General features: G+C 37.6%; 1 long non-coding RNA gene and 1 other non-coding gene across 6 annotated transcripts in view; both read left to right on the forward strand.

The window, feature by feature from the left end:
- Window positions 1–18,326, forward strand: part of LOC147369852 (uncharacterized) — a 1,128,106-nt gene that overhangs the window by 835,927 nt on the left and 273,853 nt on the right. The gene's annotated exons all lie outside the window — the stretch shown is intronic.
- LOC147369856 (U6 spliceosomal RNA) lies at window positions 4,775–4,883 on the forward strand. The gene has a single exon (XR_015168742.1). It is a non-coding gene; the product is annotated as a U6 spliceosomal RNA (small nuclear RNA).

Genomic DNA, 18,326 nt, shown 5'->3' on the forward strand with positions numbered 1-18,326 from the left:
CCAAACCTAACAAAAAAAAAAAAAAAATCAATGAGCCAAATCAGGCATTGTCTTTGTCTTCTTGGATTTAGTCTAGTCTGAGAGGTAGGTACAGATAGAATAAATACACACAAAAAATATAAAATTCAAATTTAATAAATGCCAAGAAGAAAAAGAACAGGATGTCATCAAGGAGAAGGATGCTGCTGCTGCTAAGTCGCTTCAGTCGTGTCCGACTCTGTGCGACCCCATAGACGGCAACCCACCAGGCTCCCCCGTCCTTGGGATTCTCCAGGCAAGAACACTGGAGTGGGTTGCCATTTCCTTCTCCAATGCATGATAGTGAAAAGCGAAAATGAAGTCGTTCAGTCGTGTCCGACCCTCAGCGACCCCATGGACTGCAGCCCACCAGGCTCCTCTGTCCATGGGATTTTCCAGGCAAGAGTGCTGGAGTGGGGTGCCATTGCCTTCTCCAAAGGAGAAGGATAGATTTATCTAATTCAAATGAAAGAGTTAGGGCAAGACTCTGAGGAAGGGGAATTTCCCTCGTGAGGTTTTAAAAATTAGGAATTAGCTGGAGGAAAATAATAGCATGTGTAAGGGATTTAAGGTTAGAAAGACCTCAAATACTCAAAGATTAGATGAATGGAAGGCCAGTGCTACTATGAAATGATGTGGGAGGGGGATTTCAGAAGGATATTTATGTTCTTTAAATGTCTTAAGAGAAAGAAATTCTAATTAGTTTCTATTGATTGATTTTTAAATTTCAGGAAAATGTCACGAATTTAAGGGGAAAAAATGATACAAAAGTAACTTGATACTCTTAAGAATGAATAAGGATTTAGGTCAAACACAGATATAATCCACAAATTACCTTTATGTTTGTTATTCATCTTCACAATTTCCCTTAAGTTATGAGGATTCCCCATGGAAATTAAAATGAGTCTGACAAGGGATAAAATAAACAAACAAAATGCCAATTGAAGCCCCAAAGTCACTACTTCTCAGATTCCCGCCTCATTAGACCTCAGGAGTTTCTATAAAGGGATTATTAAACAAATGAATTCTTATTTTAGTTCCTGTAGCATGTTGCTAGTGTGAAAACAATTTATATGTAAAACAAATTAAATTATGGTAAATTAGCATAAAGTTCAGTATTATACATCAAATTTTAAAATAGTAAAAGTGTTTGACTTATGAAAATTAAAAATAAGATGTTTTCTCAAAAAATCTCCCTCCTTTATTAGACCATATTTTTTTTTTCTTTTGGAAAAAATTATTAAAACAAAAGTATACTTGAATTATGCCTATAATTCACTTGCATTATAGATTAGTACTTAAATAAACATGTAGAAAATATTTTACTTCCTAGAAATTGATTTTCTGTTGATTTTAAAAAAAGAGAGATTCATAAGATGCATAAATTGCTTCTTAAATTCATCCCAAGCATTGAAATTCATTATCCAATTTATGGTACTCAGTATGTGTTATTCATAAAATACCCATAAAATCGATCATTAAAACTCAGAGCAATAGATTTTTTTACTAGAATGTATGTGTACTCAAGACAAAACCAATTCTAGTGCCTGCTAATACCAACGTTATTAGAAAACTTTTTCTTTGTTTTACTTTTTGAATGTAATTAGAAATTTGCTTAAAAATCCCCACTGACATGCAATGTTAATATTGGTGCAATTAATGAAATGCTAATATTTATGAATTAATTGGCAAAAATCTTGATGAAAGGAAGCTAACAGAAATCATTTATGCAGAATCTACCAGAGGACAAGATTTGTCCTTGGTGACTTGCTCATTTTGCTTTCAGAATGTTATTTAGTAAAATAGTCAGTGGTATTTCAGTAAATTCTTGGTTGAAAGAATTCTCTAAGACAAAGTTAACAAGCTAGTTTCTAACATAGATGTTAATTGGAGATGTAGGAATTGATATTTCTCAATCACTAAAATATGCAGGAATAAAAATGTGATTCTTTTTTCTACAACTCAACCTTGTCTTGAGCTTTCCTTTTCCCTGAGGGCCAAACATACAGTCTTAGTCCATTCTATGTGGACTCACTTATTTTAGGATTAAACTACTTAATTCAGTACTTACTCCACTCCCTCCACTTCTACCAGCATCTCCTCTAGATTCATCTGACTTTCTAAACATTTTGTCAGTATTTGCTAAACCTTCTTTGTTCCAATTTATTTTCCATCCACAGTGATGTGTTGTTTTCTTCTTTGGCATCTTTGTGCCACATGTGAAATTTCTACCTGTCAGCTATTAATAATCAATGTCAGAACACCACCATCTTTGGTTCCACAGGAAAACAAGTAGCAGCTCGCCTGCCCTGTTACATAGACTGGGGATAATTTGGTTAGCCGTGCTCTATCCTCCCAAACCATCTTGGTTTTAGAAACTCTCAGCCAAGTTTGGTGCCTTCTACGGTAGATAGGGGCTTCCCTGGTGATCCAGTGATAAAGAAACTGCCTGCAAAGCAGGAGACATAGGAGACGTGCATTCAGTCCCTGGGCCAGAATGATCCTCAGGAGAAGGAAATGGCAACCCACTCCGTCGTTCTTGCCTGAAAAATTCCATGGACAGAGGAGCCTGGCAGGCTACAGTCAACGGAGTTGCCAAGAGTCAGACATAGATGAGCAACTGAACAAAGACAGCAAAGAACATATAGGCAGGGCTCAGGTCCCATGTGGAGAAGGCAATGGCACCCCAATCCAGTGCTCTTGCCTGGAAAATCTCATGGGCAGAGGAGCCTGGTGGGCTGCAGTCCATGGGGTCGCTAGGAATCGGACACGACTGAGCAACTTTACCTTCACTTTTTACCTTCATGCATTGGAGAAGGAAATGGCAACCCACTCCAGTGTTCTTGCCTGGAGAATCCCAGGGACGGGAAAGCCTGGCGGGCTGCCGTCTCTGGGGTTGCACGGAGTCGGACACGACTGAAGCGACTTAGCAGCAGCAGCAGCAGGTCCCATGTAATGTCGGTGACATTAGACTGTCTTAGAGGAATCACAGCTGAAGTACACTGAAGTATATATCTTGGTAAATATTCTTCAAAAGTTTTTTTTTTTTTTTTCCTTAATTCTATTTTTGGCTTTTGTACACTGAGTCTCACATTTGACATTTTTTATTTTCTGTCCCCACCAAAGCAACTTCCATTTAGGAAACAGTGGACTCATGAAGGCCAGGCAACAAGTCAAAAATTTGCTGATCCTCAAAGGGTACATGAAGCTCCTTGGTCAGTGCTTCATGTTGTGCCATTGTTACATACTTTCTTTATCATTCTAAAACTTGAACACTAGGTCAAACTTGGAAATTAAAAAATTATAAAAGAAAGGGTGAAAGAGAAGAAGGAAGGGAGAAGGAAAGTATGCATATTAGCATGTAATCAGAAATCAGACCTTTAATATAAACCCTCAAAATATCATTAAAGTGAAAGTCACTCAGTCATGCCTGACTCTTTGCAATCGAATGGACTATACAGTCCACGGTATTCTCCAGACCAGAATACTGGAGTGGGTAGCCTTTCCCTTCTCCAGGGGATTGTCCCAACCCAGGGATCGAACCCAGGTCTCCCTCATTGCAGGCGGATTCTTTACCAGCTGAGCCACAAATTTAGGGATAGATAGGGCAAGACAGTAAATTGAGGAAGTTACCTCCTATCTCCTTTTTACTCCTCTGCTGACAACATTCATATCTTTTTGCACAGCCTTTCCCATCTACCCAGGTTCCAGCTCCAGGTGATACCCACGGGTCTTTTAGCCATGTGTTAGATTATCATTTTATTGTTTAAAACATTTTCCTTTAGAATTTCTTTCCATGAAGCCAACAGTTATACAGTCATTAAGTCCAATCTGTATTTTAGCAAGGGCTTCTTGGTGATAAACTCATCACAAATGTACCCAAATTATTTTGGGGTACAAAGCAGGTCAATGGTGAAAGCAGTTTATGTCAGACTGGCTACCTTGTGATCACCCAAGGACATGGGTTGGACCGTCTTCCAGTTAATAGGTAGGCTATGGAGAACTTAGGGAAATTGAAAGAAAGTTTATTAGTCATACAAGGGATTACTGGGAAGGGCAGGGGAAGCACAGAAATGTCCCAGAGAAATGGCCTTTATTATGGTTAAGGAGTAAGATTAGGGCATTTTCTAGGTTTGGTTTGTGATTTGTGAAGTTGGAATGTTCCAAGAGGGCCACAGCAGGGCACGTGTACCAACTTTATTATCAACCTGTCTGGATGTGGAGCTAACGGGAAAGGGGAAACTGAGGTTTAAAAGAAGTCAGTGGTATGCTTTTTTTGACAGCACATATACTAAAACACATTCCCTAGTGGCTCAAACAGTAAAGATTCTGCCTACAATGCAGGAGACCCAGGTTCTAACCCTGGGTCAGGAAGATCCCCTGGAGAAGGAAATAGCAACCCATTCCAGTATTCTTGCCTGGAGAATCCCATGGACAGAGGAGCCTGGTTTGTCATAGCCCATGGGGTCACAAAGAGTCAGACACTACTAAGTGACTAACACTTTGATGCTGCTAAGTCACTTCAGTCGTGTCTGACTCTGTGCGACCCCATAGATGGCAGCCCACCAGGCTCTGCTGTCCCTGGGATTCTCCAGGCAAGAACACTGGAGTGGGTTGCCATTTCCTTCTCCAGTGCATGAAAGTGAAGAGTGAAAGTGAAGTCGCTCAGTCGTGTCCGACCCTCAGCGACCCCATGGACTGCAGCCTACCAGGCTCCTCCGTCCACGGGATTCTCCAGGCAAGAGTACTGGAGTGGGGTGTCATTGCCTTCTCCAAACACTTTCATACTTCATAGTAAAGTTAGAATATTAGCATGGCCCCAGCATAAGGATGACATGAAGATTCATGAAGTATTCCATTGTTTTGCTTGGGACTAGTAGATGCAAATCACTATATGTGGAATGAATAAACAACTAGCATGGGAAACTATATTCGATCTCTTATAATAAACCATTATAAAAAGAATATATGTATAACTGAATCACTTTGCTGTACAGCAGAAATTAACACATTATAAATCAACAGTACTTCAATTAAAAAAAAAAAGTCAGTAGTCTAATACCCAAAAATAGGGTCAAACTCTATTACATTGGTCTTTACCTGCTTGGTTAGAATGCCTAGGGACTTCTTACTCCAGAAACCAGACAGCTTCCTCAGAGACTAAATGAAGATGAAGCAAGGGGTGCTAAGAAATCAGACTGACTAAACAAACTTGGAGAACAAATATTAAGGTCCCTGCCTTCCTTTCATGGCTGCATCCTGAGCTAAATGTGGGATCACACATAGAGGAGCAGTGTAGTGATGGACCTCCATGACTCTCAGATACAGCTTTCCTAAACGGCTGCAACCCTCTAGGTGTAAAAGATCTTTTCATTCCTCTAAAACTATGTGCTAGCAGAGTATCACTATTTGTAGGGCAGGAGCAATTATAAAACATTCATGATAGATTTCAAAATCAGGCCTTCATGTGTATTCATTCATTCATTCACATATTTTTTTTTCATTCTTTTTTTTTTTTTTTCAGTGAATAAGAACCTATTTAGCAACTCAGGTACTTTCCCATATGCTATGGTACATCGAGAAGCAAGTTAAATCACTTGTTCCCATGGAGTTTGTTTTTGTGGGAGGTGACAGATTTTTTTTTTTTTTTAAGAAAAATTTCAGTTCTATTAAGTGCTATAAAGAATACTAGGTTCTATCTTAGCCTGGGGTGCCAAGGAAGGTGGATTTCAGGGGACTGATGGCTAGCCTGAAACCTGAAGCATCAGTCTAGAACGTCTTTAAAGAAGTTAATGCTTGGTGCAGGAGTTCCCATTTTTCAATTTTCGTGTTTAGCCAGCACTATATTTAATTGGCCAGACAGAAATAGGGCAGAAATTGAAAGTGGGCCTCTCTGCCTCTGTAATGAATTAAATAGTTTTCCATAGCATTAGCTGTAAATGACACTGCTGAACTCACAATTTCTTTCTTGTTTGGGCTTCATTTAAACTTCTGAATGGTATTAAGAGGTTATTAGAGATTAATCTCCAATTAGGTATTCTGATAGCCCAAGAAATTGTCAAAGGGTCCCTCTGGCCATACTTTTTAGCATTAAAGAGATATTGAATTAATAATATTTTGCCATCTCTTCAGACCTTTAAACTCCTGTGACTAATGTCCAATCATTTAGCCCACTTAAACGGAATGTCACACTGTGAGCCTTCCATTCTGAATAGGTCACCATAGGCTAGAGCTCATTAATGTTGAGTGTCCATTTCAGAAGCTGCAGCAGTCACTCAGCCCCTATGTTTTAAGAAAATAAGTAGAAAATTGTTTTCTCCCAAATGGAAGGGTTATGAAGACAGTGCCATATGTCATTATTACTGTGACTAAAAAGTGTCATCGCAGTTCTATAGTGCTGTATAATGCTCCCACATAAGGCCATAAAATCATGTTGGGTTAGTGAGCGAGGCCTGTGGCACACTTCCCAGACCCTCTGGAGTGCTGTGGACTGCACAGGACAGCGTCCAAAGCCCAGCATCAGAAAGCAGGAGCAGCTGTGCAAGGCAATTGTGATTTATGTGGGATTCTCACCCACTGAAACAGGAGGTGAATGAATTGACCAAGTATCTGCAGTGAGAAGTTAAAGGCAAAGGTCAGGAGGGGATAACCCGCAAAGAATCTCCCTCATTGTGTTAATCTGAAAAGTTAAGAGCTCCTTTTCTTTCTCTCTTACACTTATTTTAAAGCTTACTTTTGTAGTAGACTATGAGAAGATACGTTATCACTTAGGGGTGTAGCTTTCAACTAATGTGTGTCTGTTCCTGGTCTCTGTAACTGCATTACATCCATTAGGCTAATGTGTAATCAATAATAAGACTTACCAAGGTGTAAATCATAGGGCTTGGCTAATTGTAATTTCTAAACTGGCATTTTCTAAGGAGGAAATACACAGTAGAACTCATTCATTGGTTTGGATTAGGTGACTTGTATAAACATCTGTTAACTTTGACTCTCAGTGTTTCTTCCTCCTTCTGGTAGAAGCTCCTCCATTTGATTTTCCTTTAGGGAACCATGGTCTTCCTTCAACCCCACTTTTCTGCAGTTTTCCTGGGACTGTCAATAGCAGTAACTCACCTTCCTGAGCCAAGAGTAGGTAGACATGTGACCCAAATTACACCAATAAGACTGCCCTTCTGCTGTGTTTAAATTTTAAGAAGAGACATAGGGGTAGAAAATGGTTGGGCCTGATAAAACACTGTGAAAAGCTGAAGAGAATTCCTATGGGTTTCTTATTTCTTACATTGCTAAAGCAGTCCTAAATCCTGTTCTTATGAAGAGTTGGTTGTAAAGGATTCCCTTATTTGGGGAGCTATTCTATTTCCTTCCAATATATTCACTTTAAGCAAAATTAATTGTTTCTATTGTGGCTCAAGAACATTAACTAATACTATGACATCAAAACCTTCATCCAATAGATAAGCTAAAGAAATAATTGTTTGGACAAAAACATTAGGAATAGAGTAGATATAGGTGGTTGTATTATGTGGAAATGATGTGTTTGGTGGGGGTGGGACATTGAAAAAAAAGTAGTGGGGGATTTTGGATTTGGAAGGTTTTAAATACTAGACCCTGGAATTTGCTTTTTGGTATAGTACAAAGGAACAGAAAAAGGACAACCCAGTTTCTACACTATTCCCATGACATCCAAGACCTTGTGTCTCATAATATCTATGGATTTCAGTTATCATATCTATGAAGTGATGGAGGTGGGCTGGATGATCTGAAGATCTTGTTTAGTTCTTTGGTGATGTAATAACGTATTATTACTCTGCAAGCCATGGTGAAATGTTGAGCAGAAGAATGACCATATAAAAACCACGTTTTAGGATTAATGTAAAAAAATGACATTTCTGTAGTTAAACTTGAAATAGAATATCTGAATTCTTCATTACTCATTGTAATTTTAAAAACAAGTTTGCAAAATACCTAGACCTTTAGAGCAAGAAAACTACATGGGATTGCTAGATAAAGTCAAAGGCAAGTGAGTAAAAAAAAAGGCTGACCTAGCATGTTAAATGCAAATTTTATTAGAAATAACAAAAAATCATTTAAGAAAAGAAATTCTAATGGACATGAAAAAAATCAACAAACTTTAACAAAATTCCTTAAGCAGATATACATAATTTAAATGAATGATTGCCTAGTAAGCCAAAGTAAACTTATTTTGATTATTTGAAATGATTTTAAATCTACCTCATATCTGACAGTGTTGAAATGTTGAAATGGCATTTAAAAATGATTTAAACATGGAACTGATCTCTCAGTCTGAAAAATACTCTGTTACCAATACATTCTTTAACATATGTTTGCCTATGAAATATAACACAGAGAAAATGCACAAAACAAAAATCAAAACAATGAATTATCATAAAGCCAGCATCCATGTGACTACCACTCAAATCAATAAATAGATCAGAATGTGCAATCTAAAAGCCTCTTCCTACCTTCTCCCCATCACTACTTCTTCCGTGTCTCCAAAGGAAACATCCTGACATTTACTACTATCGCTCCCTTGGTTTTACCATCTAATCCTGGGCTAGCTTTTCCTGTTCTTTTAATTTTGTCCTAATAGAAATATATGACTTCTTTCACTTATTGTAGTTGTGAGATCCATCATTGTTGTGGGAAGCTATATCTCATTCATTTTGCCAATTGTAATCACACTGGTTCAGTTGGTAAAAAATCCTCCTGCAATACAAGACTGCCTGTAATGCAGGAGACATGGGTTTGATTCCTGGGTCAGGAAGATCCCCTGGAGAAGGAAACGGCAATCCACTCCAGTATAAATAATAAATACTGGGAGGTTCCCTGGACAGAGAAGCCTTTGTCCATGGGATTGTAAGAGTCCGACACAAGTTAGCAACTAAACTACCACCACAAAATAATCCACATATGAATATGATACAATGTATTTATCTATTATAATATTAATGACTATGGGGATTATTTACATTATTGATTCTAAATCATACCACTCTTAGCTTTTGTATACATATTTCTTCAAGTTCATGTAGTTACATTTATATTGGGTGCTTTTAATAGAATGGAGTTTCTGGCAATGGGATACACGTTAGCAGTTATATGTCCATTTTAACAGATAATATAAAAACATTTTCTAAGAGGTTGTAGCAATTTATACCCCAATCATTGTATAAGAATTTTTATTTGTTCACATATTTGACAATGCTTGTGAAAGTATTTTTAATTTTAGCCAATCTTAGGCATATGAAGTATTATTTCACTGTGACTTTAATCTGTATAATCATAAGTAATAAATTTAAATATTTTTATTTGCTTCTTGCATGTCTTTTTTTGTGAAATGTCCATTCATAACTAATTTCTTGCATCTTTGGCCAGATAACTTTCATTAGTTTTGGAAGGTTTACAGCTATTATCTGTTCACATATGATGGCTGCCTTTTTCTCTTTCTAAATATTCATTTCTTACTATAATTATACGGCTGTTACCCTCCTTGTACTTTCTTCCGTAAAGCTCTCTGCTTCATTCATTATTCTCATTATTCATCTAGTTCACTAAGTATCTTGTCATTTCTGTTTAACTTGTTGTTAATCTCATCAGTGCATTCTTCATTTTGATTACTGTATTTTTATATCCTGAAATTTTCACCAGTGGTTTTTTTTTTTCAATTTCTGTTATTGTTGTTGCTGTTGCTGCTGTTGTTGTTCAGTCACTAAGTCTTGTCCTACTCTTTGCAACCCCATGAACTGCAGCATGCCAGGCTTCTCTATCTATCACTATCTCCCTAGGTTTGATCAAATTGTGTTGATTGAGTCACTAATGCCATCTAACCAACTCATCCTCTGTTGCCCCCTACTCCTCTTGCCTTCAATTTTCCCAGCATCAGGGTCTTTTCCAATGAGTCAGTTCTTTGCATAAGGTGGCCAAAGTATTAGAGTTTCAGCATCAGTTCTTCCAAAGAATATTAAGGGTTGATTTCCTTTAGGATTGACTGGTTTGAACTACTTGCTGTCTAAGGAACTCTCAAGAGTCTTCTCCAGCACCACAGTTCAAAAGCATCAATTCTTTGGCTCTCAGCCTTCTTTATGGTCCAATTCTCACACCCATACGTGACTGCTGGAAAAAGCATAGCTTTGACTGTACAGACCTTGGTCGTCAAAGTAATGTCTCTGCTTTTAATACACTATCTAGGTTTGTAATAGCTAGTCTTCCAAAGACCAAGCATCTCTTAATTTCATGGCTGTAGTCACCGTCTGCATTGATTCTGGAGCCCAAGAAAGTGAAATGCAACTCTATTTCCACATATTCTTCATCTATTGGCCATGAAGTGATAGAACTGGATTCCATGATCTTCATTTTTTGAATGTTGTTTTAAGCCAGCTTTTTTTCTTTCACCTTTATCAAGAGGCTCTTTAGTTCCTCTTCATTTCTGCCGTTAAAGTGGTATCATTTGCATATCTGAGGTTGTTGCTCTTTCTCCCAGCAATCTTGATTCCAGTGTGTGATTCATCCAGCCCAACATTTTCCATAATGTACTTGCATATAAGTTAAATAAGCAGGGTGACAATATAGAGCCATAATGCTCCTTTTCCAATTTTGAACCATTCTGTTGTTCCATGTTTGGTTCTAACTGTTGCTTCTTGTCCTGCATACAGGTTTCTCAGATAAGGTGATCTGGTATCTCCATCTCTTTAAGAATATTCTACAGTTTGCTGTAATCCACACAATCAAAGGCTTTAGCATAATCAATGGAGCACAAGTAGATTATTTTTGGTAATTCCCTTGCTTTTTCTATGATCCAGCATATGTTGGCAATTTGTTCTCTGGTTTCCAAATCCAGAGATTTAGAAGGTTTCTAAATCCTTTCTAAATTCTAAAGACTTTTCTAAATCCAGGTTGAACATCTCGAAGTTCTTGGTTCATGTACTACCGAAGCCTAGCTTGAAGGATTTTGAGCATAACCTTGCTGGCATGTGCAATGAGTACAATTGTATGGTATGTGACATACTTTGGCATAGCCTTTCTTTGGAATTGGAAAGAAAACTAATTTTTCCAGTCCTGTGGCCATTGCTGAGTTTTCCAAACTTGCTGGCTTAATGAGTGCAGCACTTTAACAGCATCATCTTTTAGGATTTGAAATAGTTCAGTTGAAATTCCATCAGCTCCACTAGCTTTGTTCATAGTAATGCTTCCAAAGGCCCACTTGACTCACTCTCCAGGATGTCTGGTTCTAAGTGAGTGATCTGCCAATATTCTGCCACTTGTATTCATCCTATTTAACATAATAAAGTGGCTATTTTTAAATCTATGAGTGGTCACTCTAGTGTCTCGATCATCAGTAGATCTGTATTTTTATTGTTTCTGCTGATTTTCTTCATATTTTTTGTCTCCTATTGTGCCTGGTTATTTTTTTTTTATTGTTGGGCCTTGTTTTCCAGAATTATTTGCAGAAACAATTTAAGGTATCTGATATTATTATCCTTTTCCACTCAGGATATAGATTTTCTAATCTGTAGGAAATAAGTCTTAGTTTCAGCTCATTTGGGGATGAGTTACAAGTCCCTGAAAAGGACCTGCCTGTTACTCTTTTAAGCTTAACCCTACAACGCAGCATTTCCATATCTATCCCCAAAGCAAGGGTGATTCTGTAGTTTTCCTCTACCTGCTACCTTAGACACCAATAATGTCCACTTAACCCAATAGGGCTGTAAAAATCATGATCAGTCTATGGCTGTCTGCCATAGAACTGGCATGCATGCATGCTCAGTTGTGTCCAACTCTTTGCAACCCCATGGACTGTAGCCCACTAGGTTCCTCTGTCCATGGGATTTTCCAGGCAAGAATACTATAATGTGTTGTCATTTCCTCCTGCAGGGGATTTTTCTGACCCAGAGACTCAGGAGTCTCCTGTGGCTCTTGCATTGGCAAGTGGGTTCTTTACCACTGAGCCACCTGGGTAGCCCCACAGAACTGGCAAACAATTAAAAAAAAAAATGTGGCCTCCAAGTCCAAGTTTACCTCTTTGAGCCTCTATCTTCCCGGCCTCAGCAATTTTAAAATCGGAGAAGGCAATGGCACCCCACTCCAGTACTCTTGCCTGGAAAATCCCATGGACAGAGGAGCCTGGTAGGCTGCAGTCCATGGGGTCGCTAAGAGTCAGACATGACTGAGTGACTTCCCTTTCACTTTTCACTTTCATGCATTGGAGAAGGAAATGGCAACCCACTCCAGTGTTCTTGCCTGGAGAATTCCAGGGACGGGGGAGCCCGGTGGGCTGCCGTCTGTGGGGTCACACAGAGTCAGACACAACTAAAGTGGCTTGGCAATTTTAAAATAGATATGTATATATGTTAAATATTATAAATATGTATGTATATTTTATTCAGAGGACAGCTTTTCTAAATAGTTAATAAACCATTTCTGGAAGTGAAAGTCTCTTGTTGGGTTCATTCCATTGTCTATCATACTACTATGTTTTTAATCTCAGAAAAAAATCTTTGATTAACTTATTAAACATTCTACTAAGTATATCTATTTCATTCATTCATCCCATTCCATTTATATTAACATCTAAACATCATAGGTCATAATTTGTAGCTTATTATAATTTAACCTTAATCTTCTTTTCCAACTTTATATAATGTCATTCTCAACCCCTTGCATTATTATTCTAGAGCTAGGGAGCTACATTGTTCCCTAGTGACAAGGGACAGTCTAATGTTCTCTTGCTATTAACTCATGCTGTTTCTCCTGTCAGAGTGTGCTTTCATTGTTTGGTGGTAAAATCCTATTCATCTGTTTAGACAGCTTTTAAGTCGACTCTTTTGTGAATGCACTTCCTAAACCCAGCTCAAACATAGACAGTAAAATACACAGCAGACCTGATCCTTCCCTCCTCAGTTTCTAACATGAATTCCCATGTACCTTACAAGTGAACCACCCTAACCAATTTCCTGAATGCACCCTATTTCCATACCTTCATGCCCTTGCTCAGAACAAACTCTTTGCTTAAGAAGGTCCAACCCATACCTCAAAAAGACCCTATTTTTCTTTTTCTTTATTTCCCACAAGAGCTAAGTTAATACATCGTTTGCATAGCACTTTGTCCATACCTCAATTTTCGTAGATCCTAGTCATAGTAGTCATTGTGCTTATTTTCTGAATTATTGGTCAGATGCTTTTCTTCCTTAGTTCATTTCAGTTCAGTCACTCAGTCATGTCCGACTCCTTGCAACCCCATGGACTGCAGCACACCAGGCTTCCCTGTCCATCACCAACTCCTGGAGCTTGCTCAAACTCATGTCCATTGAGTCAGTGATGCCATCCAACCATCTCATCCTCTGTTGTCCCCTTCTCCTTCAATCTTTCCCAGCATCAGGGTCTTTTCCAATGAGTCAGTTCTTTGCATCAGGTGGCCAAAGTATTGGAGCTTCACCTTCAACATCAGTCCTTCCCAACGAACACCCAGGACTGATCTCCTTTAGGATGGACTGGTTGGATCTCCTTGCAATCCAAGGGACTCTCAAGAGTCTTCTCCAACACCACAGTTCAAAAGCATCAATTCTTCAGTGCTCAGCTTTCTTTACAGTCCAACTGTCACATCCATTAATGACTACTGGAAAAACCATAGCTTTGATTAGATGTACCTTTGTCAGCAAAGTAATGTTTCTGCTTTTTAATATGCTGTCTAGGTTGGTCATAACTTAATTTCCAAGGAGCAAGCATCTTTTAATTTTATTGCCAAAGTCACCATCTGCAGTGATTTTGGAGCCCAAGAAAATAAGTCTGTCACTATTCCGTTCCTTCCCCATCTATTTGCCATGAAGTGATGGGACCAGATGCCATTATCTTCTTTTTTTGAATGTTGAGTTTTAAGCCAACTTTTTCACTTTCCTCTTTCACCTTCATCAAGAGGCTCTTTAGTTCCTCCTCACTTTCTGACCCAAGGGTGGTGTCATCCAGATATCTGAGGTTATTGATATTTCTCCCAGCAATCTTGATTCCAGCTTGTGTTTCCTCCAGTCCAGCATTTCACATGATGTACTCTGCATATAAGTTAAATAAGCAGGGTGACAATATACAGCCTTGACATGCTCCTTTCCCAATTTGGAACCAGTCCGTTGTTTCATGTCCGGTTCTAACTGTTGCATCTTGACCTGCACACAGATTTCTCAGGAGGCAGGTAAGATAGTCTGGTATTCCTATCTCTTTCAGAATTTTCCACCGTTTGTTGTCATCTACACAGTCAAAGGCTCTGGTGTAGTCAAAAAAGCAGAATTAGATGTTTTTCTGGAATCCTCTTGCTTTTTCTATGCTAACAGATGTTGGCAATTTGATCTTTGTTCCTCTGCCTTTTCCTAATCCAGGTGAAACATCTGGAAATTCATGGTTCACATACTGTTGAAAACTGGCTTGGAGAATTTTGAGCATTACTTTGCTAGCTTGTGAGATGAGTGCAATTTTGCAGTCGTTTGAGCATTCTTTGGCATGGCTTGGAATGAAAACTGACCTTTTCCAGTCCTGTGGCCACTGCTGAGTTTTCCAGATTTGCTGGCATGTTGAGTGCAGCACTTTCACAGCATCCTCTTTTAGTAATTGAAATAGCTCAACTGGAATTCCATCACCTCCACTAGCTTTGTTCATAGTGATGCTTCCTAAGGCCCACTTGGTTATCTGGGTCATGATTATGGTTATGATCATGGTTATCTGGGTCATGAAGATCTTTTTAGTACAATTCTTCTGTGTATTCTTGCCACCTCTTCTTAATATCTTCTGCTTCTGTTAGGTCCGTACCATTTCTGTCCTTTATTGAACACATCTTTGCATGAAATATTCCCTTGGTATGTCTAATTTTCTTGAAGAGATCTCTAGTCTTCCCTGTTCTATTGTTTTCCTTCATCTCTTTACGTTGATCACTGAGGAAGCCTTTCCTATCTCTTTGTGCTGTTCTTCAGAGCTCTGCATTCAGATGGGTGTATCTTTCCTTTCCTCCTTTGCCTTTAGCTTCTCCTCTTTTCTCAGCTATTTGTAAGGCCTCCTCGGATAATCTCAGATTATCTTCCTCAGCTTTTCTAACTCAGATTATCTCTTGTTTATCTTTTTGTTTTGCCTCAGATTCAAAATAGTAATTGATGTACTCCTAATATGCAGCACTTAATATCTGGTTGATACAAGGAAAAATGCATATAGTGTGTCTCCACTTCACTAGTTGTGAAATAGTTTTCCACAAACGGATTCAGAAATTCAGTTTATATAATGGGCCCAAAGTTCAGCTCGTCATATTTTTTTAATTTGTCATGATGATAGAGGAAAAATAGCAGGAATTAATAAAAGCCAGGCACAATTCCAAACCTCATTTAACTAGTATTTTTTCTTGCTTCCACCAAAGTGTGACTAACAAATAGAATGATGCTTTATTCTCTCCATTTGGGTTTTACTTGTTAACGTAGAGTGGAGATTTTATTGAGCTGTGAAATTGTTGAAAGCACTCATCTCCAAACATTAGTGGACTTAAGAATCAACTGGGAAAATTGTTAATATTGCAGATTTATGACCCTGAGTGTCTGGTTCAATAGGGCAGTGTTGGAAACTAGGAATAAGCATTTTATTCAGCACCTCATGTAATTCTACTTCAAGAATTCTGGTACCATTGTTAATAATAGTCTGGTTTCTATGCAGTTATTGGTCTAGAAGTAAAGCAAACTATTGGGCATACACATAAAGTCTAAATAATAAAATGCTGAATTCTAGAAAGCTGAATAGAAGCTGTCTTAGCTATATTACATCAGACACAGTGAATGAAATGAAACTCTATTTTTCAATATCTAATAGCAACCAAAGCGGCATAAATACCAGGCAACAGTAGTGGAGGCAGGGAATTTATCAATTGCCTTAGAAACCAATTACATATTGCTTAATAAAAACAACAAGTCAGAGGGAGAGACAAACTTAAATTAAGAACATATGTTATCCTGAAAGATATTTCTCTGGGCTAACATCTACCCTAATCCCCACAAATACTTTACTTCTAATCATCCCCCTGTCTTTTTTATCTGCCTGTCATTCTTGTAAATGGTGATACTTAACTAAGATTTTAATCTGGCAACTGTTGTTTGACAGACCATGAATTTGTTTGCAGAATAGATGGATTAAATGCAGACTAGAGATGTTGATGGACTCATAGGAATTTATTAATGTATTTAAGAAATATTGTCCACCCAAATAAATAAATTACTTTAGTGCTTTGAAAATGTCTGTGGTTCAGTTTGTAATGGCGGTATGTCAGCACTTTTTGACAGATGGCCCCTCAAATTTATGACTTTGATGGACAAATTTGGATAGAACAATAACAACAACAACACATGCACACACACACATTTGCAAGTATGGCCTGACCACCCCTTCTATCTAAAAGGAGAAAATATGTTATATTTTTAAACTTACGAGCATTAGTATCCAATAGCACTTCTGTTCTCTTTTTTTCAGCTGTTTATAGTGCTACTTTCAAACTATACCTGCCATTTGTATTAGGAGCGTATGTCAATATTTGGAAAGAGTATCATGTTAAAGTACGAGCCCAGCTCATATGCTGTATATGTGAAGTTGTTAGTGTATTCTGACTTTCTGAATCCACCAAGTAAGTTGGCCAAGATGGAAATATTAATTGGAATATATGGGTGCATTCTGATTTTATGGTATATCCATAGAAATGGCATGATTAGCCAAGAAAGCATATTTAGGATACATATGTTTTAATTATGAAATATGACTCTCTTTGGATGTCGGTTTTTGGCTCAGTTTATTATTTTAGTTACTTGAAACTAATAATTAGCATATATAGATGTTAAGTGTTTTAATCTGGAACATTTATTTTCTATTTTTAGTGGTTTATCATAAATTAAATGCAAAAGGGGATCAAGAAAAGAAAAAGAAAAGGTTTGTGGAAATGTTATATTTTATTGATGTAAATACCAAACTCCTAGTTCTTCATGGAAATAATTTATTTTCTTTATTTCCAACATTCAGTGTTTAATCAGTAAGAAGTAGAGGGACAGTTTTAATTGTAATATTCTTTCCCCCCAAATCCAGGTAAATACACATCAAAAAGTGAAAGCTAGAGCATGTTTTTTATTTATTTTGTTAGGGCTTATTTGGGAACTAAATTTATTTTTACTAACAACAGTGAAAAATAAAGTGCTGGGGGGCACAAGAGAGAAAGATTGAATGTAGAATTGAAAATCTAACAGAAATACTTGAGAATTTCAGACAAGCCTCAAAATCTGTGGGAACTTCCAAGAATGATTTGGTTTACATATAACTATAATAGGCTTACTTTTCAGGGGCAGATATAAGTATATTTCAAATCAGAGGTCATATTAAAAGTAAAATTTGCACTGGTATTTATTTAGTTATCAGAGCTGTATTAGGATGAAAAGAATGACATTTATTGTTCCCCGCTATGTACCCTGAAAACCTGTCTTTATAATCATGACAGGTGACACAATCACACTTTATACAGGCCAGGCTGGAATGTATACAGCCCCTAACTTGAGATATGATGTTCTTTATTTTTTTTTTTAAATGAGGAATATTCTGAAGGATAAGACTTATTTTTGTATTGTGTCTGTCAACTCATTCCTGAACACAAGTGTTCTTTCTTCTCCTTTATGTTTCTGTCCTACTATATTAAAAGATTGATGTAGGTAATAAACCTGACCTACTTCCTAGGTTTAAAACTGCATCTGTTGGTGACTTACTAAAGAATTTGATCTCTGATGAGCTAATCAAGGCTCAGACTGTCACTCCAGTAGGGTGTACTTGGAATCGTAAAATTGTTTCACCCTATTATGTGTAAATTGGAATAAAAAGATACTAGCCCACTGTCAGCACAAATGCTTCTAGAGTTTTTCCTGAAGAAACTGATCTCTTCCTAAGAGCCAACATCAAAGTGAAGAACAGGACACCGAGAGTACCATTATCCACCTACTCTTTCTTACAGAATACATGCATAGACCGTATTTAAGCCCCAGTGGTAAGAAACATGGGAAAGCATGTATGATTTTTAAAAAACAGGTACATCTAGTTTATAGTCAGCAGTTTTAAGAAAGAAAAACAATGCTTTAATTGGCTATTTTGGATTTATGACACCTATCACTTCTTAAACAGAATGAAGGTCCCATTGAAGTGTTTTTTTTTATTTTTTTATCACTTATTAAATAAAATATCAGTGGACTAACTGGGATGCTGGCTAGGCTGGATCCTGAACCATGATCAAAATTAATCATGCA

Source organism: Bos grunniens, chromosome 7 (assembly GCF_055505025.1).
Source record: "Bos grunniens cultivar Pamir isolate PY7600 chromosome 7, Bosgru_T2T1.0, whole genome shotgun sequence".
Taxonomy (NCBI): domain Eukaryota; kingdom Metazoa; phylum Chordata; class Mammalia; order Artiodactyla; family Bovidae; genus Bos; species Bos grunniens.